Source organism: Lathamus discolor, chromosome 9 (genome assembly GCF_037157495.1).
Source record: "Lathamus discolor isolate bLatDis1 chromosome 9, bLatDis1.hap1, whole genome shotgun sequence".
NCBI lineage: Eukaryota > Metazoa > Chordata > Aves > Psittaciformes > Psittacidae > Lathamus > Lathamus discolor.
Genome location: NC_088892.1, coordinates 23,600,761 through 23,623,478, shown reverse-complemented (window position 1 = coordinate 23,623,478; position 22,718 = coordinate 23,600,761). Strand labels below are relative to the sequence as shown.

Below are 22,718 nucleotides of genomic sequence, written 5' to 3'. Positions count from 1 at the left end.
AGCCCACTTTAGCCCTTCCCAGACCAACGTAGCGTACTTTAGGCCAGCTCAGTCCAGCCCAGTTTAACCCAATCCATCTTATCCCTGCCCAATTTAACCCAGTTCAGCCCACTTTACAGCCCAGCCCACTGCAGCTCAGCGCAGACAAGCTGAGCCCAATTAGGCCCACTTTAGCACAGTTCAGCCTGGTTTAGCACAGCCCAGCCCAGCCATGATCAGCCACTTCAAGCCAGTTTACCTCAGTTCAGCCCAGTTCAGCCCAGCCCAGCAAAATTTACTCCAATTCGGCCCAGTCCAGTCACTTTCAGACAAGCTCAGATCTGTCTAACCCAGTGAAGCCCCCTTCAGCCCACTTCAGCCACTCCAGCACCGTTCAGCCCAGTTTGGCCCACTTCAGGAGAGTTTAGACCACTTTGGCCCACTTCAGACCAGTCCAGCCCAGCTTAGCCCACTTCAGCACAGTTTAGCCTTGTCCAGCCCAGCAGAGCTCAGCCCACCCTCGCTTGCTACAGGCAAAACGGCTCGTTTGCTACACAGCATGGCTTGGCACTACTTTGGCCCAATTCAGACCAGTCCAGCCCACTTTAGCTCAGTCCAGTGCAATTAAGCCCACCCAAGAACAGTTTAGCCCACTCCAGCACATTTTGGCCCACTTCAGACCTCTCCAGACCACTTTAGCCCAGCACAGCCCAGTTTAGCCCAGTGCACACCAGTCCAGCCCAGCTTATCTCACTTCAGACACTTTACCCCACTTCAGTCCAGGCCACATTAGCCCTGTCCAGCCCATTCCAGCTCACCCCAGCCCCTTCAGCCCACTTCAGCCCAGCGCAGCCAGCTTTAGCAAGGTCCGTTCCACTTTAGCCCAGCCCAGCCCACTTTAGCCCACTTCAGACCAGTTTTGCCCTGGCCAGGCCAACTTAGCTCAGCCCAGCCCAGTTCAGACCCGTCCCAACCAATTTAGCACAGTTCTGCAGCGTTTAGCCCAATTCAGACCATCCAGCACACCGTAGCCCTTTTGAGCACACTTCAGCCCACTTCAGACCAGCCCAGCACACTTTAGACCAGTTCAGCCTAGTTTATCCCAATTCACATCTATCCAGAACACTTTGTCACAGTTAAGCCCAATTCAGACCAGTCCAGCCCACTTTAGCCCAACGCAGCCCAGCCCACTACAGTTTAGCCCACTTTAGCCCTTCCCAGACCAACGTAGCGTACTTTAGGCCAGCTCAGTCCAGCCCAGTTTAGCCCAATCCATCTTATCCCTGCCCAATTTAACCCAGTTCAGCCCACTTTACAGCCCAGCCCACTGCAGCTCAGCGCAGACAAGCTGAGCCCAATTAGGCCCACTTTAGCACAGTTCAGCCTGGTTTAGCACAGCCCAGCCCAGCCATGATCAGCCACTTCAAGCCAGTTTACCTCAGTTCAGCCCAGTTCAGCCCAGCCCAGCAAAATTTACTCCAATTCGGCCCAGTCCAGTCACTTTCAGACAAGCTCAGATCTCTCTAACCCAGTGAAGCCCCCTTCAGCCCACTTCAGCCACTCCAGCACCGTTCAGCCCAGTTTGGCCCACTTCAGGAGAGTTTAGACCACTTTGGCCCACTTCAGACCAGTCCAGCCCAGTTTAGCCCACTTCAGCACAGTTTAGCCTTGTCCAGCCCAGCAGAGCTCAGCCCACCCTCGCTTGCTACAGGCAAAACGGCTCGTTTGCTACACAGCATGGCTTGGCACTACTTTGGCCCAATTCAGACCAGTCCAGCCCACTTTAGCTCAGTCCAGTGCAATTAAGCCCACCCAAGAACAGTTTAGCCCACTCCAGCACATTTTGGCCCACTTCAGACCTCTCCAGACCACTTTAGCCCAGCACAGCCCAGTTTAGCCCAGTGCACACCAGTCCAGCCCAGCTTATCTCACTTCAGACACTTTACCCCACTTCAGTCCAGGCCACATTAGCCCTGTCCAGCCCATTCCAGCTCACCCCAGCCCCTTCAGCCCACTTCAGCCCAGCGCAGCCAGCTTTAGCAAGGTCCGTTCCACTTTAGCCCAGCCCAGCCCACTTTAGCCCACTTCAGACCAGTTTTGCCCTGGCCAGACCAACTTAGCTCAGCCCAGCCCAGTTCAGACCTGTCCCAACCAATTTAGCACAGTTCTGCAGCGTTTAGCCCAATTCAGACCATCCAGCACACCGTAGCCCTTTTGAGCACACTTCAGCCCACTTCAGACCAGCCCAGCACACTTTAGACCAGTTCAGCCTAGTTTATCCCAATTCACATCTATCCAGAACACTTTGTCACAGTTAAGCCCAATTCAGACCAGTCCAGCCCACTTTAGCCCAACGCAGCCCAGCCCACTACAGTTTAGCCCACTTTAGCCCTTCCCAGACCAACGTAGCGTACTTTAGGCCAGCTCAGTCCAGCCCAGTTTAGCCCAATCCATCTTATCCCTGCCCAATTTAACCCAGTTCAGCCCACTTTACAGCCCAGCCCACTGCAGCTCAGCGCAGACAAGCTGAGCCCAATTAGGCCCACTTTAGCACAGTTCAGCCTGGTTTAGCACAGCCCAGTCCAGCCCAGCCATGATCAGCCACTTCAAGCCAGTTTACCTCAGTTCAGCCCAGTTCAGCCCAGCCCAGCAAAATTTACTCCAATTCGGCCCAGTCCAGTCACTTTCAGACAAGCTCAGATCTGTCTAACCCAGTGAAGCCCCCTTCAGCCCACTTCAGCCACTCCAGCACCGTTCAGCCCAGTTTGGCCCACTTCAGGAGAGTTTAGACCACTTTGGCCCACTTCAGACCAGTCCAGCCCAGTTTAGCCCACTTCAGCACAGTTTAGCCTTGTCCAGCCCAGCAGAGCTCAGCCCACCCTCGCTTGCTACAGGCAAAACGGCTCGTTTGCTACACAGCATGGCTTGGCACTACTTTGGCCCAATTCAGACCAGTCCAGCCCACTTTAGCTCAGTCCAGTGCAATTAAGCCCACCCAAGAACAGTTTAGCCCACTCCAGCACATTTTGGCCCACTTCAGACCTCTCCAGACCACTGTAGCCCAGCACAGCCCAGTTTAGCCCAGTGCACACCAGTCCAGCCCAGCTTATCTCACTTCAGACACTTTACCCCACTTCAGTCCAGGCCACATTAGCCCTGTCCAGCCCATTCCAGCTCACCCCAGCCCCTTCAGCCCACTTCAGCCCAGCGCAGCCAGCTTTAGCAAGGTCCGTTCCACTTTAGCCCAGCCCAGCCCACTTTAGCCCACTTCAGACCAGTTTTGCCCTGGCCAGACCAACTTAGCTCAGCCCAGCCCAGTTCAGACCTGTCCCAACCAATTTAGCACAGTTCTGCAGCGTTTAGCCCAATTCAGACCATCCAGCACACCGTAGCCCTTTTGAGCACACTTCAGCCCACTTCAGACCAGCCCAGCACACTTTAGACCAGTTCAGCCTAGTTTATCCCAATTCACATCTATCCAGAACACTTTGTCACAGTTAAGCCCAATTCAGACCAGTCCAGCCCACTTTAGCCCAACGCAGCCCAGCCCACTACAGTTTAGCCCACTTTAGCCCTTCCCAGACCAACGTAGCGTACTTTAGGCCAGCTCAGTCCAGCCCAGTTTAGCCCAATCCATCTTATCCCTGCCCAATTTAACCCAGTTCAGCCCACTTTACAGCCCAGCCCACTGCAGCTCAGCGCAGACAAGCTGAGCCCAATTAGGCCCACTTTAGCACAGTTCAGCCTGGTTTAGCACAGCCCAGCCCAGCCATGATCAGCCACTTCAAGCCAGTTTACCTCAGTTCAGCCCAGTTCAGCCCAGCCCAGCAAAATTTACTCCAATTCGGCCCAGTCCAGTCACTTTCAGACAAGCTCAGATCTGTCTAACCCAGTGAAGCCCCCTTCAGCCCACTTCAGCCACTCCAGCACCGTTCAGCCCAGTTTGGCCCACTTCAGGAGAGTTTAGACCACTTTGGCCCACTTCAGACCAGTCCAGCCCAGCTTAGCCCACTTCAGCACAGTTTAGCCTTGTCCAGCCCAGCAGAGCTCAGCCCACCCTCGCTTGCTACAGGCAAAACGGCTCGTTTGCTACACAGCATGGCTTGGCACTACTTTGGCCCAATTCAGACCAGTCCAGCCCACTTTAGCTCAGTCCAGTGCAATTAAGCCCACCCAAGAACAGTTTAGCCCACTCCAGCACATTTTGGCCCACTTCAGACCTCTCCAGACCACTTTAGCCCAGCACAGCCCAGTTTAGCCCAGTGCACACCAGTCCAGCCCAGCTTATCTCACTTCAGACACTTTACCCCACTTCAGTCCAGGCCACATTAGCCCTGTCCAGCCCATTCCAGCTCACCCCAGCCCCTTCAGCCCACTTCAGCCCAGCGCAGCCAGCTTTAGCAAGGTCCGTTCCACTTTAGCCCAGCCCAGCCCACTTTAGCCCACTTCAGACCAGTTTTGCCCTGGCCAGGCCAACTTAGCTCAGCCCAGCCCAGTTCAGACCCGTCCCAACCAATTTAGCACAGTTCTGCAGCGTTTAGCCCAATTCAGACCATCCAGCACACCGTAGCCCTTTTGAGCACACTTCAGCCCACTTCAGACCAGCCCAGCACACTTTAGACCAGTTCAGCCTAGTTTATCCCAATTCACATCTATCCAGAACACTTTGTCACAGTTAAGCCCAATTCAGACCACTTCAGCCACTCCAGCACCGTTCAGCCCAGTTTGGCCCACTTCAGGAGAGTTTAGACCACTTTGGCCCACTTCAGACCAGTCCAGCCCAGCTTAGCCCACTTCAGCACAGTTTAGCCTTGTCCAGCCCAGCAGAGCTCAGCCCACCCTCGCTTGCTACAGGCAAAACAGCTCGTTTGCTACACAGCATGGCTTGGCACTACTTTGACCCAATTCAGACCAGTCCAGCCCACTTTAGCTCAGTCCAGTGCAATTAAGCCCACCCAAGAACAGTTTAGCCCACTCCAGCACATTTTGGCTTTTTCTAGAGCTAACCATTTGCCTCCAGGCACCCTCTACTGTGTCCTCAGACTTTCTGGCTCAAATACTACATTGGAATGCTACATCTCAAACCCCTTCCTGCCATTCTGACATTGTCCCCTACACCCTCGCCTCCTACAGGAGGCCCTCTACTTAACCTTGCGTAGTGCCATTCGTGTCGAGGCCGCCTCTCTGCTCAGAACTCCCACAGCAGACGCCAGTCATGTTGCTGCCCTTGCCAAGTTGCTCTTCATTATCTGACAGAAGCAAAAAAAGGGCAACACGTTGTGCTGGCCATCATCTCCAGCACCCCAGGCATCCAGCCCAGCCTTTTCCTTACCTTCCTTCTGCCTCCTCCCAAGCTCCTCACACCATGCTTGCTTGTCTCAAAGCAACTCCAGAGTCTGATGCAGGGCCTCTTCTCCCCTGCGTGCCCTAGGAGTTCAACAGAAGCCAATTGCCATGGTTCTTGCGTAAGTGATCAACTCCACAATCCTTCTGCTTATCCCTCTGACTCACTTCAAGCACTCATCCGACTCCCAACATAAAAGACAAGACCTGCAATACCAAACAAATACTAAATCTTTTTGCCATGTTCTTCTCAAACATGAGGGCATCGCACAAAATGAAACCCTTTACTTTTTCATAGCTGGAACTGGAAGCTGGATGAAACCCTTAGAAGGCTCCTGCTGATGTGACTGAAAAAAAAGCTGTCCTCTGCTTTATGTTTGTAAGTAAGGAACACGAATGCCTGACCAGCTTTTAACCAGCCAACACAAGCACTCAGTATATAAAGGACTAAGTTCCAAGAACAAGCTTAACACTTTCAGTTCTAGCAGTGAGTTGGAAGCACCAAAACAGCTCACAAGCTAATGCACTCATTAAAACAGTCAAGCTGTACTACCCTGCCCACTATAAGATGGTGCTAAAAAAAGTCCCACTTATTTTTTCTCATCCCCATGGTGTATTTCAAATCTCTTTCTGCTATCCTGATGCTGTTTCCCCCATCTGTTCTGTGGAAAACTTTTCTTTCTGCTTAGTTTTTATAGTGTCATAAGTCTCAAACTAAAGTTGTTGCTCAGATCTCCCACACTAGACACATGGGTGTTTACTGCACCCACCCAATTTATTTTTATCATTTGCAGTAACAGGAGTAAAAGGAAAAAATAAAAGAACTGCCACACAACATTCTGTAGACTAAGACAAGGAAATTCCCTGAAATATTTATTATATGCAGACTGTAATGAACAAGCACTCTGTAATTTAGAGTTTTAAAATGAGAAATATACAAGCTGAAAAGCATTCTTTTACCTTTCCTTGCAAAAAGTCATCAGTTATTTAACAGTCACTACATCCTAAAAGAACATTAATATTATGTTTGGTATTCTTTAGACCCAAGTGTCCAACTTAGTTTTTGAAAGAGCACAAACCCAAAGGCACTCTTGAAGTAACTCTTAAACATATAAATGGAATGTTTGTTTAGTAACCACTGTTATAACTATTTTATGAGAAATAAAAGACAAGTAATAAGAACATAAACTGTAAACAAATTTTTCTTTAAGTTCTGTGGCTAAGAGCAATAAAAACACTTACCTGAACACCACCACTAACAACAGCACCTCAAGTAAAACCACAGCACAAAAAAATTCATTAATACAAGAAGATGCAAAACCATAGATGGCTTAAAAAATTTAGCTCAGAAAAAATCATTTCAAAGAATTCAAAAAACAAAAGCAATACACACATCATTAAAACCACAAAACACCCCAAAGACCTTACCTTGAATAGCATCAAATCCTAAAGAAGACCCTTACTCCGAAGCTGTGCCTTATATACCCCAGGCCCTACTCACAACCCCCCCCAGTGCCCTGGCTCAGGTGTGGGGCAAACCAGCTGCTGGGATAAAAACAGCCTGACAAGGTGCACCTGGTTTTATTGTTTTGGGTTTGGTTTCTTGGCTGCTCTCTGATTTTAACTTCTTGGGTTTCTTTTTGGGGCTTAGTTTTCTATTCAAAATTCTCAGATTCCATAGCTTCACTTTATGAAGCTGGGCTCAAAACTATACTTGGTTTCAGACTGGGTGGGGGTTTTCTGTCTCACATTCTAGGGCTTAGTCTCAAAGAGGTTTTCTTCCACACAGACTGGCTCAGGCTCATATACTTAAACAGCACAGACACTCTAGTTCAGATTTAGGCTCAATTTGGCATTGACTGGCTCACCCAACCACACGAGTCTCACATCGAGACTAACACAGGCTTCCTGGTTCAGACTCGCTCTCACATTCTAACTAAACAAAGACATTCAGGTGATTTAGCCAAGGTGAGCAAAGCTTAGACCACCCAAGCAGCAATTTATTTTAGGGTCTTGTCATTTTCATAAAGCTGCAATTACTTTTTGTTGGTGGTGTATTCCAGGGGGTGTACACGTTAGAATAAAGGGATGGAAAAGCTCTGAGGGCTAGTGGATGAGTAGTAAAGTGACAGGAGAGAGAGATGGGACTTCCTGAGGGAAGGGTGCAGCTTCTGTATCTCTGTCAGTGTGTGCATGTTCCCTTTTCTTTTCTAGGTGCTGCAGATAACTCGAGGGAGGTGAAGCTGCAAACTCAGGAGGGCTGTGAGAAGATCGGGGGTTGTGTGTGTTGGGGGTGCTTAATTGTTGAGGAGAGCATGGCAAAGGGGTTCAGTATTTGTGCTCGGTGTTGCAGGGCTGCCCTCTACCTTTGGAGTCGGATGAGTGCTTGAAGTGAGTCAGACAGGTAAGGAGAAGGATAGTGGGGTCGGTCACTTTTTGCAAGCAGGGTGATCATTTGTCTCTATTGTACTCCTAGGACCTGGAGGTGAGGAGAGGCTCAATGTCGGACTCCACTGTGGGTTTGGAACAGGCAAGCACAATGTTGATGAGCTTTGAAGGAGGAAGAGGGCTGTTACAGAGCAGGCCAGCACTGGTGGGTGGGGTGGTGGTGATGATGGTGGCCAGCACAGTGTGATCCTGTTTGCTCGTTTGTTTGCTGCAGGTGATAAAGAGAAACTTGGCAGCTGTGGCAAGATCACAGGACTCTGATGTGGGTGTTCTGAGCATCAAGGCCAGCTTGAAACCCATGGCACTATGGAAGCTAAGTAGAGGGACTGCTGCTTGGGACTGGAGGGTGGGGGACAAGGTCCGGATGGCAGGAAGGGGTTTGAAATGTAGCATGGGGCTGAGGGAAAGGCAGGGGGTTACTCTGTAGCATGAGCTTACATGGGTAGGGCCGCTACAGCTTGACTGTGTTAGGGAGGGAGGGTGTCACCCCCAGCCCTTCCCTCAGTGACCTGGGTCAGGGGTGGGGCAAACCCCCAGCTGGGATAAGAGCACCCTGACGATCCACAGCTGGGTCTTGTTTCGTCTGGTTCTGGTTCATTGCCTGCTCCCCGGCTTTAATTTTCTGGCTTTCATTGGCTTAGACTCACATTCAAGACTGGCAGACAGTGCAGGCTCCCTCTCACACAGACTGGCTCAGACTCATACTCACGTTTAAGCTGCACAGACATTCTCTGGCGCTGACTTCTCCTCACACTCGCTTAGGCTCAGTCTGACACTGACTGGCTCATGCATCCACACAAATCTCAAATTGATTCTAACACAGAATTCCTGGTTCTGACTACCTGGCTAAGATTCCCTGGCTCAAACTCATCCTTACACTCGAGCTGAAAAATAACATTCAGATGACTCAGTCAAGGTGAGCCATGCTTGGAACACCCCAGTAGCAACTTATTTCAGGGTCGGCCAAAGCTTCTGTTTTTCTCTCCATGAGTGCCTGTTTCCATTTCTTTTTTAGGTGCCACACTTAAATCAAGAGAGGTGAAGCTGCCAGCTGAGGAGGGCTGTGAGAAGGTTGTCTGCGTGAGTGGTGAGTAAGAGCTGAGAATAACATGGCAAAGGGTTCAGTAGTAGTGTTGGTTATTGCAGGTCTTGCGTTCTACTTCTGCAGTCAGATGAGTATTTGAGGTGAGTCGGAGAGGTAACAATAATGGTTGTGGGGTTGGTCATTTTCTACAAGCACCATGGTCATTTCTTTCTATTGTGCTCCTAGGTCCTAGAGTGCAGGAGAAGCCCAGCATTGTATTCTGCAATAGATTGGGAGTAGGTGAGCATAATGTAAAGGTGAAGTAGAGTTACAGAAAAGGCTGGCATAGATGGCTGGGATGCTGGAGATGACGGCCAGCACAACGTGTTGCCGTTTTTTTGTTTCTGTCAGATGATGAAGAGGAACTTGGCAAGGACAGCAACATGGCTGTCATCTGCTGTGGGAGTTCCGAGCAGTGAGGCCGCCTCGAGACGCATGGCACTACGCACGCTAAGTAGAGGGCCTCCTGTCGGAGGTGAGGGCGTGGGGGACAATGTCAGAGTGGCAGGAAGGGGTTTGAGATGTAGCATTCCAATGTAGTATTTGAGCCAGAATGTCTGAGGACACAGTAGAGGGTGCCTGGAGGTAAATGGTCAGAGTCTGGGGTGTTGTGTCGGGGACAATAGGAAGTAATGGTCCGTGGTGAAACACACTAAGATGGGCAAGTACTGTTAGTTCTCTTTGGCTCCCTCTTGTGGTGTACTGCTTGGGCTTTTCCCGAAAAGTCCGGCTTTGGTGCCTGCCCGGGAAGTTGTGCTTTAGAACTGCCTGGAAAAGTGCTGACCCTTGCAGACCTTCCTAGACATTGTCGGCCACTTCTTGCGACGTGGGCTGGCCCCCTGCGTGGCAAAGAGCGTGCCTGCTTGCGAGTATGGAAGCCCGAGCTTCATGCCGTGTGAGGGAGGCAGAAGCTCATCCCACCCTGGCGACCGTTGCCTGCGCGGGGACGCCCGCTAAGGTTGAGTCTGCCACCTCACACGGCCATGATGATTCTCGGAGCTGGTTTGTGTATGGTCCTCACAGGGTCCTTGGGGTTCGTAAGTGTGTTCTCATGGGTTCAGCAGTAGCAGTCTTTTTTTTCTCTTTCTTAGTAGCTGGTGCAGCACTGTGTTTTGACTTCCAGCCTGGGAACAGAGCTGATAACACAAATGTTTTAGTCTGACCAAGGACTTTCTGATCCTCATGCTCTGCCAGGGAGGAGGGAAAGCCAGGAGGAAGCAGAGAACAGGACACCTGACCCAAGCTAGCCAAAGAGGTATTCCGTACCACAGCACATCATGCCCAGGATCTAACTGTGAGTTACCTGGAAGGGCTAGAGACTGCAGGGTTGGATGAGGTATGGGTTGGTGCTCAGTTTGGCTGGGGGGCAGGCGAGTTATCTGTCGACTGGTGGTGAGGTGTTGTATTCTCTTCCCTTGTTATTTCCCTTATTATTATCATTATTGGTGGTAGCAGTAGTGACTTGTGTTCTACCTTAATTAATAACTCTTCTTAACTCAACTTGTGGGATTTGCATTCTTTTCGATTCTCCTCTCTGTCCCCCCAGGAGTAGGGGGAGGGCAAGAAGGGGGGGGAGTGAGAGAGCAATTGCATGATTTATGGCTGACCTTGTATAAACCACCACGGTTGTTTTACTATTAATCTTGTCAGATCTGTTGTTATCTCAACCCTTCGAGCTCCACGTTGGGTGCCAAAAAGAACCCATGACAGTAAGATAAGCAACCATGAGAAGTATCCTTCACTATCTCTATAGTATCCCATGTTAATAAACTAATTGAGAGTTCTCTGTCTCTGGTTTTCTTTTAGCTGGAGCTCTTGCGCTCTGGAACGTAGGTGGTGGGTTTCTATAATCAGTGTAGGTGTCTACTCCTCGTGATCTGTGTGAATGGACAGAAGAGCTCTGGGAATAAGCTTGTAATTAATGAGTCAGGGCCAGAGAGTCTGCTTGTGAGTGGGTGTGATAGTATATCAAGAGTCAGTGTCTGAGCCAGAGTGTCTGAGTGTCTCCAGGCTGCTTTCGTATCTGTTATCTTGGCATCCTGTTGCATTGGTTAGGACATAGTCTGTGCATTTTCATGCTCTTGGGTCTTGAATTTTGGGTCGTGCTCATGGGTCTTCATGCTTTTTGCATGTCCATCATGTCAGGTTTTGTGGTTGTTTTTGGAAACACATGGTCATGTTGAACTTTGTTCTCAGGCTCCTGAGGAGCCCTGTTGCGTTGCTCTTGCGGCTGTGCAGGTGATCTGGGTGGATGTAGTGTTCCATCTGGGAGGTAGTCTACTTCTTCAGATTTTTCTCTCTTATTTTGGTTTCTCAGAGTCTGTAGTGTTCTTTGTGTGTGTGTGTGATTGCCTTGAGTTGCTCTGCTCATGGTCAGTAGTTGGGCCAGGTGGAGCATCTGTAGTGCAAGTCTGTGTGTACTACGATTAGAGGCAAATCTTGTGCGTTTTCTTGGGATGGAGGTTACAGGTTCTGGGCTCATCAATAGTCTTTGGCGATAAAAGGTTGTGTGGTTATTAACTGAGTTGTTTTTTAGCATCTCGGTGGTAATTTTGCAGTTGTTTTTTCAGATATCTGTTATGAATCAGTTGTCAACGTGATGAAAGTAGTCTTGCATCAAGGAGCTGTGGCAGAGATGCACAGCAATCGGTAGAGACTCGCACAGACCCCACAGCGATCACATAACGACCACACCATGATGGGCTGGGGGGGGCGGTGTGGCGCCCGGGTGTCTCGCTGCTGCCATCTTGTGTCCAGAGTTCGGTACTGCAGCCCGGGCTCCGCGCATGAGCCGTGGTGCTCCCTTTGTCCCCGCTGCTGTCCCCGGAAGTGGCCCGTGTCACGTGGTGGCCGCCGCGGTTGCGGGTTGATGTGCGGGCATGTCCGCGGGGTGCTCGTGGCCGCAGCCCGGTGTTGGCGCGCCGGCTCCGGTCCCTCCGCGCGCCGTTTCGGTGCCGCATGCGCAGCGCCCGGGAGCAGCATGGCGGCAGGCAGGGTCCGGGTCCCGGCAGCGGCGGCAGCAGCTGAGGTCCGAGCGCGCCGGGGTTATCGGGGAGGCGAGCGGGCCCGGCGGCCCGCCCGTCCGTCCGTGCCTTGGGCGGGCGCAGAGGGGCGGCTCCTGCCCGCTGGCTGCCCGCGCGGGAAGCCTCACAGCGCCAGGGGCTCGGTACTGGGGGGAGTAAAGACCCGGGGCGGGGGTTACCCGGAGGTCCTTAATTCACACTGTGCCTTCACTGGCAGGGGAAGGGGCGGAGGTGGAAACACCCGATTAGGAAGCAGCCACGGAATTCCCTGTTTCTTTCCTCTGATCTAAACGTGCGGGTGGTTTGGAAATGAGACTGTTCACTGGAGCTTGAAGGTGCTGAGAGATCTGGAGCCTGACATTCTCCCTCCATGAAATGAGTCAGGTCTGCGGCAGCAGGGGCAGGGCTCATTGCCCTCCTTTTGTTCTGCAAATAGACCTTGCCGCGTTGTGCCCTAGGGGACCCCAGCCAGCTCATCGCAGCCTTTCCCTTGAGACTGTCAGTGAGGACTGCAGTTGCTGCTGCTGCTCCCCTGGTTTCCCCCGGTTTGGACACCGGCCTTGCTGCAGTAGCCATCAGGTTTCTTCATAAATGCTTGGTATTCTGGATGCAGAGACAGCGTTGTGAGGGAGCCAATCCAGATCTCAATCTGTCTTGGGGGAGGTGCTTGTAGCAGGAGACGCATCGAGCTACCAGACTGGGTGGCTTTAGGGCTTCTCTGTTTATGCTGAATGATTTAAAGTCTCAACCTGTTGAGAACAGACAAAATCTTTATCTGCTCTGCTGCTGATTTGCCCTGGCCGTCGAGCTGAAGGCCTTAGATGTGGCAGCAGTTGGTCTAAGGGTTGCTCATGGAATTTTCTTCCGTCTAAAAATTATGCCGTCTGAAGATGAAACGGAGTTTGTCTCGTTAAAGCTTTACAAACGCCCTTTGAATCCTAGTGCTTTTAATGTATGAGACAGCTGTGGATGGCCCAGTACGCAGCCTGTGTCCATCACCCTACAGGACAGAATATGTCTGACCTGGCTGGTCGCTGCGTGCGGCTGAAAATGAGCGTAGTGTCACAGGAGGTTACTTGAGGATGAATTGAAAATGTTCCAGGACTTGTTTCTGGGGAAGTCTCCTGTTTCTAGACTGTCCTGGTGCTCTGTGGACAGGCTTCTGGCAGTGTGTTGTCTGTGCAGGTGTCCAGCAGGCCCCTTCCTCTTCTTTCTTATGTCCTTTTAGGTTTCGATTTCAGAACTCTATGGCAGGCAAGTGGTACCCCAACTTATTGTTTAATTGCAGCAGCAGTTTGCAGCGGCTTAGTTTCATGGGTTGTACGAAGATAGTCAAGTGGTTCTGCAAGCCAGGTGTTATCAGTCCTCGCAAGGTCTGTATGTATCAGGAGGTGATGGAATACTTCCATGTGGTTGTGGTATTGTGGCAAGTATCCTTTAGGACTTAAGTACTCCACAGCAGTAGAGGAGAGTGTCTCAAACCAGTTCTTAAGGCTCTTGAGTTATGTGCTGAATTATGTATTGCTTAATTTTGGGCACAGAAAGTAAGTGATTACATCAATTAGATGCTGTAGTTGGGAAAACTAGTGCCTAGGTTTAAACAGTTAGGTGAGAAGGGCTTAAATGGCAGTCAAATTTAGTAAGAATCCAGTTGTGCTGGTACTTGGCACCAGATGTAGCAACCTGAACTATCTAATCACGGTGTGCTTAGTCTGCATTCACTTGCACTGATCTTGCTTTTTTATAGGTGCGGTGCTATATCTGAACAGTCTCGCAGTAACGCATGTTTGGGTTTCGCTTACCTGATGTGCTGATGGTCTCTGTGGGTCCCTATGGGGCTCTATGGGCCCCTTAAGCTCTGTCCCACATCTATGCCCCATAGAACTGCGCCACAGCCTTGTGTCAGGAGCTCCGGTGCCAAATGGGCCCCATGGAGCCCCCCTGAAGTGCTGCGCTTTGGGGTCGGGGAGGACTTCACTATGGGGTGGATGAAGGAGGTGGGAAATGGGGGTCAAGGGGGCTTAAGAGTGTTTATGGCGCACTATGGGGTGTCTGTGGAGCGCTATGGGGCGTCTATGGAGCGCTGTGGGGCTCTATTGGGTGTCAATGGGGGGTGCAGGCAGGGATTTGCAGTGTGGCCTGCAGGGGGCGGTAAAGGGCCGCGGGGGGGCGGTCAGCCAAGGACACACCACCCCCCCTCCCGGGCTAATGGGGTCCAGTGGGGATATGGGTGTCTGTGCGGGGCTATGGAGGGTTTATGGGGGGTTCTATGGGGTCTCTGTGGTTCCCTATGGGGTCTCTGTGGGGCTCTATGTGTCTCTGTGGGGCTCTATGGGTCCCTCTGGGGTCTCTATGGGGCAGCCCCCCATCCCCCTCTTTCTGCCCCACAGCTCCAGACCCAGCTGGAGCACTCAGTGCCCCCCAGCCTCCTGCCCCACATGCTAGGGGGGTTGTTGGGGGGCTCCTGCTCCTGGCGCTGCTCTCTGTGGGGCTCTACAAGGTGCGCTATGGGGCGGGCTTAGGGTGGAAGACCCATCTATGGGGTTCTGTGGGATCTCTGTAGTCTCTCCGGGGCCTCTATGGGGCTCTCTCGGGCCCTATGGGGCTCTATGCAATGCCCGTTCTCCCCACCAGGCGTCACCCTCACGGCCGTCTCCTAGCAACACCCAATCCCCTCTCTCCTCCCTTCTCTCACGTCGCGTCTTTGCGTCACTTCTGAATCACGGTAATTCTCTCGTGCCATATTTCTGTTCCACCAGCAATGCCGAGAACACGTGACACTGTGCCCCTGTACCTGCTGACGTTGTGACTGCTCTGGGGTTGCAGTACCCTGAACTGCTGTCTTGGGCAAGCGCATTTCCCCTTCCCACTTCCCAGGTTGTCTTAAAGCAGCTTCAGAAGTGTTTGTGCATTGTCTGTCTGTGCATTACAAACCAGCCTTTGAGATTAATTCCTTGTCATTAGAGTATGCTCGGCATAGAGCTTGGTTTAAACGCTTCTCTTGCGTTTCCAGGGACGGATTTTGCCTTTCTTAGGCTGCTTGTTGGTGGAAGCTTATAAATTAGTTACTGACTTAGTACGCCCAGCTCATTGATCCCCAACCACTGTCATTTTCATGTCATGGTCTTTGTTAGTACTTCAGTTTTCCGAGTCCCCCAGCTCCTGAGTTGTGAAAGTTTCACCACTGTACAGAAAGCGCTTTGCATCATCCTCAGATGTTGTCCACACATTCCTGGTGTCTGTATCGAGGCAATCACTAGCAGTATTGACCATGAGCAGGCAAAATGAAGCCCGAAGGGAGCTGAGCTCATAACATCTCTCTGGTGTGATGCTTCCCATCTGCAGCTTGGCGCTGTGGTCGCCAGATAAGGGCAGCTGTGTCTCCCGTGGGCCTGGTGAGGCTTCAAGGGAGGGACATACCATGTTACCGGGGGCAAAACAGCTGGTTGTGATGGTCACGTTCACCAGGATATGTCAGAGCAACTCGGCACCAGCTACCAGGAGGCAAAGCTGGGAAGAAGTGTTACCTGCAGAGACCTTGTGCGGCTCCTGGTGCGGCTCCTGGGTCTCTGTGTGACTCCTGGACAGCACTGGGTCAGGTTCCTCGTGCTTTTCTTTTCTCCACCTCGGCTCCGTACCAGCTACCCTCTAGGCTCTTGCAGCTCCTTATGGCTCCTTTCTTCCATCCAGTTGCAGGTTTTATCCCCTCTGTCGGGCCAGCGATGCTCACTTGGTGGTGTCCCCTGCCCCAGCAGTTCTCGGCCTGTCTCAGCCCTGTGAGCGCTGTCGCCGTGTGGCACAGTGCAGGTGACGTGGGCTGTTTCCTCCCTTCCTTGCTGGCAGCTCTCCGTCGGGGTAGTCTGGGGACACTGCTGGGAACCGGCGCCTGTACGAAGAGCAGGGGCTCTGTTTGGTGATCTTTGCCGCCAGCCCTGTTTGGTCTGACTTATTAAAAGCCTCGTTGCTGGTGTGAGTTTTCATGTGCCAGTGCCTTTAAAATTCTGGACTTTCTGGGTTCTTCATCCTTACTGAAAGCTGTGACAAAGCAATAGGGTGGTTTTCAGGCCTTACCTGGACAAGTTTGCTGTTTTTAGCAGCAGCAGCAGCAGTACTAGGTGATCTCACTTCTTTGCTTGTAATTTGTAGGTAACTTTTCATGTCTAAGGGAGGAATTTGCTGAGACCTGTTTGATCTTTGTACTTCTTAATTTCTAAGATTTAACTGTGTTTTGTACAGTTGTTTTTCCTTCCTTTGTAAGCTCTGCCTGGTGTCCTGCTTGAGGTTGTTTCTCTGTCAAAGAAAGCCCTTCTCGTGAGGTTTTCCTGTGCTCCTGGTACAGTTAGCTAATAGACAGGTTTGATGGGCTTCCTGCCTCCTTTTTCTGTCGGGCAATATTTCTGCCTTGTCTGCCTTGCAGGTCTGTCTGTACTAGAGCCGTCTTCCTACTCCCACAGTATCAACACAGTGAAATAATGCCTCATGCCAGCCCCTGCCTTTTCTGCTTAGAAGGGCCCAAACTGCTGCATTTGATGGCTGCTCACACAGAAGCAAGAATCCGGATTGCTTTCCTTGCGTGTTCTTTTGCATCTTATTTGCGTCCCCCCTGCTCCCCACAGCCTGAGTTTTTACTGCAGCATCAATTTCCTCATTTAAAGTTTAAGCCATTGCCAGCATCTTTTCCTTTCAAGGGACAGAGGGGTTCTGTCTTGCTGAAGCATTAGCAGAATGCAGTGGTCCGGCCCTGCTTGTTGGAGCTCTGCTGGACTGTGGCTGCCACTCCCTCCTATTGCGAGCGAGGCTCCTGTGCAAGGAAATCGGAAAGATGCATGGATCGCAGTGTCGCTGTCCTCCCGGTTTGCTATTGCAGTGCTGTGTGATGGCTGCTAGTTTGTCGTGGGCCAGGTTGCATGGTTTCTTGTGGCAAAGGCACTGTTCCATTTACTGGGAGCGCTCACGGAGCTGAGGTTTTGTTCTGACTGAAGACGGGTGTTGGAAACCCACCGTTAACAAACATTATAGCTTGGCATGTAAAGCAGATAATTACGTTTGTCCCAGGTAGCGTCTGCATCTTCAGGTAATCGGGAAGTTGCTTGCTCGTTTTTGGGTTACAGTGTAAGTAGCCTGTTGTAAGGCAGCTTTTATATCGTGCTAGCTGAGTCTCTCTGCGCAATCTCTGGTATAAGTTTAGCATTAGTCATAGAGGTCTCTGTATAATGGCGATGAATGAATGTTTATTTCTAGGTATAATACCATGACATAGCTTTATTATCACTTGCTAAAAATGCTTCCTTTTTTGTCTTCCTAGCAGTCAGCGCAAACAACAAAAACCATGACTTCACGATGACTGGGATTGCGACGTCAACAGATTTCTAGTTGACAATGAGAAAAAGAAACACTTAATGTTTTTAATGTAGAACACGAACAGTGGGAGGCCTCAGTTTGCATCCTACAAGAGAAAAACACTCACTCCACACAGCTCTAAATGCAGCAAGCTTGGCTCTGTGTAGGAATGCCAACTATAAATGGTTGAGCACATTTACACTGGTTTTGGCATCGACAGGGAGTAAAGGGTTGTCTGTGTGGTGCTTAGCTGCTGGCTGGGCTGAAACCATGGAAGCTGTTTAGTTTATTTAGTAGAGTGCCTCGCCTGTGGTCCTTCCTGGAGTAGAACACTCTGCGCTTGGGGAAGGAGAAATTGCTCTGAAATTCTTAGGTTACGAAACAGTAGCAAATGGTATCTCAACAGCAGGTTTTATTTGCCATCCTAGAGGGCCTATCCAGGAGGCCACAGGCACGAACGCGTTACTGTTTTTCAGTATTTCAGAGTAGACAACTTCAGTGGAGCTCACTGGAAATTGGGCAGGGTGCCCCATGTCAACAGGCAGAAACCAGGAGCGTGACAGGGGTTGCAGAACAAGTAAGTTGTTTGCTTTCTGGGTTAACGGTAGGAGAACGGGTTGATACGGCTCAACCTTTGTCTCTCTTCAAAGTAGGGAACATTTTCATGGTAATCTGTTTGCAACAGGCATTCATTATAACCAGTGAGATGCAGAAGCCCAGAAGGGGATCCTACAGGAGAGAGCGTTTTTGAAGGCCTTCTGTGCTGTTCCTGAAAGCAGAAGGTGTCTTCCTTGCTGAACACCTCTCGCCTGGACACGTAAGTGATGCCCGTTGTGAGCGTTGACAGCACACCATAAAGGCGAACGGGCTAATGGGGACCCTAAGCCTTTTGCTTTCCAGGGGTAGTTAATAGCAGTGTACTTGCTGACAGCTGCAAGGGCGACAAGGCTCACGCAGCCGCCTTAAGCAGCGGATTATTTTTCAGTTCAGGCACAGTTTGTGTCTGGTTTCTTTCGCTCTCTTTGAAAACGTACTTTAAAAGGCAGAATGAGGACCTTCATTCAGTGTGAGGGAAGGGACCTGGACTGAGCAGAGGGAGGAGAAGAAGAAGAAAACAGGGCGGGAAGCATGGTGTACAGCGTGGCATTTTCTGCATCAGCTGCCCTCAAACCTGCCACATGTGTGGCAACAGCCGTGGTTTTCCCTCTCAAAGGGACGGGTAGCTGTCAGCAAAGATGTAGTATGTATGCTGCACAGGTAGGAGACTAGACTTGGGCAGGGCAGTACTTCACGGGGGTGTTAATGCAACCATGGGCGCTGCTGGCCAGGCCCTGGGCAGCGAGCTGACCTGGCAGGGAAGCACAGCCAGAAAGAGTGAGTGGACACACTGCCTCTGGGGTCGAAGAGCTCTGGGTGAGGGCCACAGCGCTTAGGTGAGGGGCTTTTCCTCGCTGTTTCCAAACAGCATAAAGAAATCTGGAAACTGCCTGCTCTGCCCTTGCTGCTGTTGTTCACAGCTCTCAAATACAGTGACCTAAGGCACAGCACTTTCTTCTTTTCTTATCTTGAAACCTGTGTTCTTTCAGGCTCATCTGTCACCGCATCCCCTGAAAGCGGTAATGTCACCACCCTAACCACGGAACTGCTTCAGGAGACCCTGGGAGTGGATGCAAGGGCTCATTTGGTCAGAAAAGGGGTGTTTTTTGAATCGCTTGTTTCCCGTGTTAGAATGGGTTTAGCTTCCGATTCCCAGCTACTGTTAGGAAATAACGCGCTGTGATCTTCCAGGTAAAGTGCCCAGAGAATACGCTGGAGTAAGCACAGAAACTGCAAGAGATGACGACCTCCTGCATGGATATCTGCATCGCAGGGGCTGCGCTGCCACACAGAAACCAGGTACCTGATGCCTCCCTCCCGCCCCAGCAGGACCCTGAGCAGCAGTTCACAGAGAGCAAGAGAGAATGAACCCCAAGTGGTATTACCTGTTGGTTTAGGGCCACAGAGTCGGCAGCAGGTGTCAGCAGAGGCAGGACGTGTGGGGGCCGTGCAGCCCGGCATCCCGGCCGGGAGGAGCAGGGCCAGCCTGTGTGGCTGCAGGATGGGCACAGGCTACGTGTACAGGGCTGGTGCCCAGCGCCACCAGCTCACTGGTACTTAAGGGTTTCTCTGGCACCTCCTCCTCCTGCGTAGGAGATTTTATCCCCATTTGGTCTTCAGTGTCGATCTGCTGGCTAAATAAATGGTGGCAGAACTTTCCACTCGGCACTTCCCAAACCGGTGTTTGGTGGCGAGCAGTGGTGCTCAGCAGCTGTGCTGAAACCTAAGCTAAGCGAGGTGGAAGATGTGATAGCTGGTATTAGACGCACCAGCCTGTCAGCCTCGTCAGTGTTGATGCTGTGGTGGACTCATGTCAGCAGTTTCTTGAGCTGAAGAAAAACCCGGTTCTTGTTGTTCGGTAAATAAAAGAACCCTTCTGTTTCAGAGCAGCGTGCTCTCGCGTGGACACTGAATGTGCCGGAACAGACCCTTTCGGGAGCTCCAGAAGATTTTTTAACCTCTTTCTTTCAGCTGCAAGACCAAAAAGAAAAGAGAAGTTTCTGCTAATGGGAAGCAACAGAGGAGAGCGGAGGTATGTCTGGTAATTGTAGCAGATGCTCCTCAGACATTGCTAAGAGAGGAAATCCATTTACCCTCTGCTTTCACCAATTGGTCTGTGGTTTGCCTGTAGTTATCCTCCCCGCTTCTGCATTTTACAGAATCCTGGAATGGTTCATGTTGGAAGGGACCTTAAAGCTCATCCAGTTCCAACCCCTGCCCACGGGCGGGCAGGGACACCTCACACTAGAGCAGCTTGCTCCAAGCCCCTGTGTCCTACCTGGCCTAGAACACTGCCGGGGACGGGGCAGCCTCAGCTTCTCTGGGCACCCCGTGCCAGCGCCTCAGCACCCTCACAGGGAAGAACTTCTGCCTGAGAGCCCGTCTCAGTCTCCCCTCTGGCAGGTTCAAACCATTCCCCTTGGTCTGTCCCTACACGCCCTTGTCCAAAGCCCCTCTCCAGGTTTCTTGTGGCCCCTGTAGGCACTGGAGCTGCTCTAAGGTTTCCCCCCCTTAAGGAACCTTTTATTCTCCAGGCCGAACAAGCCCATCTCTCTCAGCCTGGCTGCGGAGCAGAGGTGCTCCAGCCCTCTCAGCATCTCCATGGTTTCCTCTGGCTCACTTGCGCGGCTCCACGTCCCTCTGGAGTTGGGGCCCAAGATCTGGATGCAGGACTTTGTTTCCTCTTACATTGGCATAAATGCAGAGTGTCCCTTCGACAGCTGGACAGATCTAGATCCTCCCATAGGAACACCTGGGGCCGGTAAATCGGAGCAAAACCACGTCCTCTGCTTGAACAAGGACGGAATTATTTTGTTCAACTTGCTTGCGTGCTTAATTCAAGAAGGTTTTTTCCCTTCCAGTCAAGTGCATTCATGTAATTGAAAGCATTGTCCCAGGAAATCTCAGCTTGATTTGCTTTCCTGATTTGAGACCATTGCATTGCTTTTTGCCTAAGCAGCAATCGGTTTGCTTGCAGGCTGTTTTGCAGCAGCTCTGCGGGGAATTACCACTGTTTTTCTCATCATCCTGTTGGATGTTGTAACAATGCAGCTCCCCAGTTTCCTCTTGACGTTTGGGTACTGCCAGCAGAGTTTACAGCTCTTGGTATTGTCTTTGTTGAATTAGAACCCATGCAGTCTTTCCAACCCGATGGGAGTCCACCAGAGTACTCCCAGTGTGTTGTCCTTGTTTACGATGTCTTCCGTCTAGGTGATGTGCGCGACAGCTTGACAAAGCGTTGCTATCCTGACCCGCTTGTGTGGGCGGAGACTCGTGGGGCAGTTTCAGGGCTCAGAGTTGATTTTCCTGAGGGGATCCCAGCTCTGCAGCAGAGGAGCTGCACTGCTGAGGAGAAGGCAAGGGCCGGAGGGAGGGAGAGCCGGGCACTGCAGGTCAGTCCCATTATTTTTCTGTAATGAGGGTGGTAAAGCACCGGCACAGGTTGCCCGGAGAGGTGGTGGATGCACCGTCCCTGGAGACATCCGAGGCCAGGCTGGATGTGGTTCTGAGCCCCCCGATGTAGTTGGAGATGTCCCTGCTCGTTGCAGGGGAGGGGTTGGACTAGGTGACCTTTAAAGGTTCCTTCCAGCCAAAACCGTTCTGTGATCCTATGGTTAGAACCCCAGGGCATGCAGGTGTTTCCCTGCAGCTGCTGAGGGTCTCTTTAAAACCCCAAAGCCACAGCTACCCTTCTTTCTTACGGAAGGGCTTCTCCTCCTCACGCTCTTTGGCGTGTCTGGTGCGATTGTGCCCTTGCTGAAGCTCGTCTTTGGTACCTTGAGCTAAAGTGCTTTGCTGACATGAGGTTCAGTTCATCTGGAGGAACATAGTGTAATGCAGCCAGGGAGGGGAAGCTGGCTTGTTTGAAATACTGAGGTCTGCTCAGCATGTGGTTCTCATTAAATGTTTGCTACCACAAGTACCGGTACCAGTGGGAGTAACACCCAGCTCTGGGCAAATTTGCTTGCATTTCAGCCTATTTGAACTGGTCACTTACCAGCATAGCGAGTGTCACGTCCTGAAAGCAAGGCTCCTCTGGTGCAGCTGATGGACCCCTGAGCCCAGCAGGAGGCCTGAGGCTGCTTTGCCATCTGCCTATAGGAACAATGGCACTTGAACCGCAGCAGGGTGTAGAGCTTTCGTGTGCGTAACCCCAAATGTATCTACCTTTCCTAGCCTGCCAGGCATGCAGATCACAGAGCCCCGCAGGTGATGCGGGCTGCCCGGCGCGCAGTGTGCTCACGAACCCAGCCATATAGGGACAAGGTCCTCGGGTGCCGCAGTGAAGAACGGGAGGAAGAGGTAAGGCCACTGGGGATGTGAATGGAAAACTCTTGTGCACACGCAGCAAGCGCTCTGCCTCTGCGATCCGTGCACGCAGCAGCATCCCCTCCTGTTCAGTGGCTGGTGCCAGAGCTTATCTGCTCCGTTGGTGGCATTCGTGTCGCCGCGCAGCTAGACATTGATGGGTGGCTATAACAGGTCGCTGCTCAGCTGCTCGCCTTAGAGAAAGGATTCCCTTTGTGCAGCTGCCTCTCACAGCTGGATGACTGCTGCAAAGGTTTGGAGCTCCACGACAGAGAAGACTATTTATATTTAAAGATTCCTGCTTTTAATGAAGTCAGATAGTTGTCCTGAAAAAATAAAGACCTTACCAAGCCAGGAGCACATTGCTTTTGTCTTCTCTAATACTCTCTTACAGTCTCTTCCCTTCCCTTCCCGTCTCTTGTACTCTTTTCTCTCCTGTTCTCCTCTATTCTCTTAGTCTCTTCCCTTCCCTTCTCGTTCTGTTTTCTCAGATTCTTTTATATTCTCTTTCCATCCATTCTCCTAGTCTTTTCTAATCTCTATTCTCTTCTTCTCCCTTCTCTTGTATCCTTTCGCATTTTCTTCTATTCCCTTCT

The 22,718-nt window shown here is 51.3% G+C and overlaps 3 long non-coding RNA genes across 14 annotated transcripts; 2 read left to right on the top strand and 1 right to left on the bottom strand.

Moving 5' to 3' along the window:
- Positions 1-5,079: 5,079 nt before the first annotated feature.
- LOC136019404 (uncharacterized) lies at positions 5,080-5,536 on the bottom strand. Its single transcript, XR_010614862.1, has 3 exons — positions 5,491-5,536; positions 5,312-5,406; positions 5,080-5,228 (listed from the first exon to the last, which is right to left on the bottom strand). It is a non-coding gene; the product is annotated as an uncharacterized LOC136019404 (long non-coding RNA).
- Positions 5,537-7,029: 1,493 nt separating this feature from the next.
- Positions 7,030-8,079, top strand: LOC136019357 (uncharacterized). Its single transcript, XR_010614843.1, has 4 exons — positions 7,030-7,290; positions 7,537-7,726; positions 7,799-7,852; positions 7,985-8,079. It is a non-coding gene; the product is annotated as an uncharacterized LOC136019357 (long non-coding RNA).
- Positions 8,080-9,242: 1,163 nt separating this feature from the next.
- On the top strand, positions 9,243-22,479 carry LOC136019356 (uncharacterized). Of its 12 annotated transcripts, none has more exons than XR_010614835.1 (9): positions 9,243-9,329; positions 10,049-10,148; positions 17,694-17,794; positions 17,903-18,034; positions 18,804-18,901; positions 19,006-19,113; positions 19,700-19,846; positions 21,991-22,116; positions 22,297-22,479. It is a non-coding gene; the product is annotated as an uncharacterized LOC136019356 (long non-coding RNA). The 12 variants fall into 12 exon arrangements; XR_010614842.1 differs by lacking the exons at positions 9,243-9,329; positions 10,049-10,148 and adding exons at positions 19,974-20,217; positions 20,349-20,575 and having other exon boundaries at positions 14,165-17,794; positions 19,006-19,672; positions 19,786-19,846; XR_010614836.1 differs by lacking the exons at positions 9,243-9,329; positions 10,049-10,148 and adding an exon at positions 11,711-11,882.
- Positions 22,480-22,718: the final 239 nt, after the last annotated feature.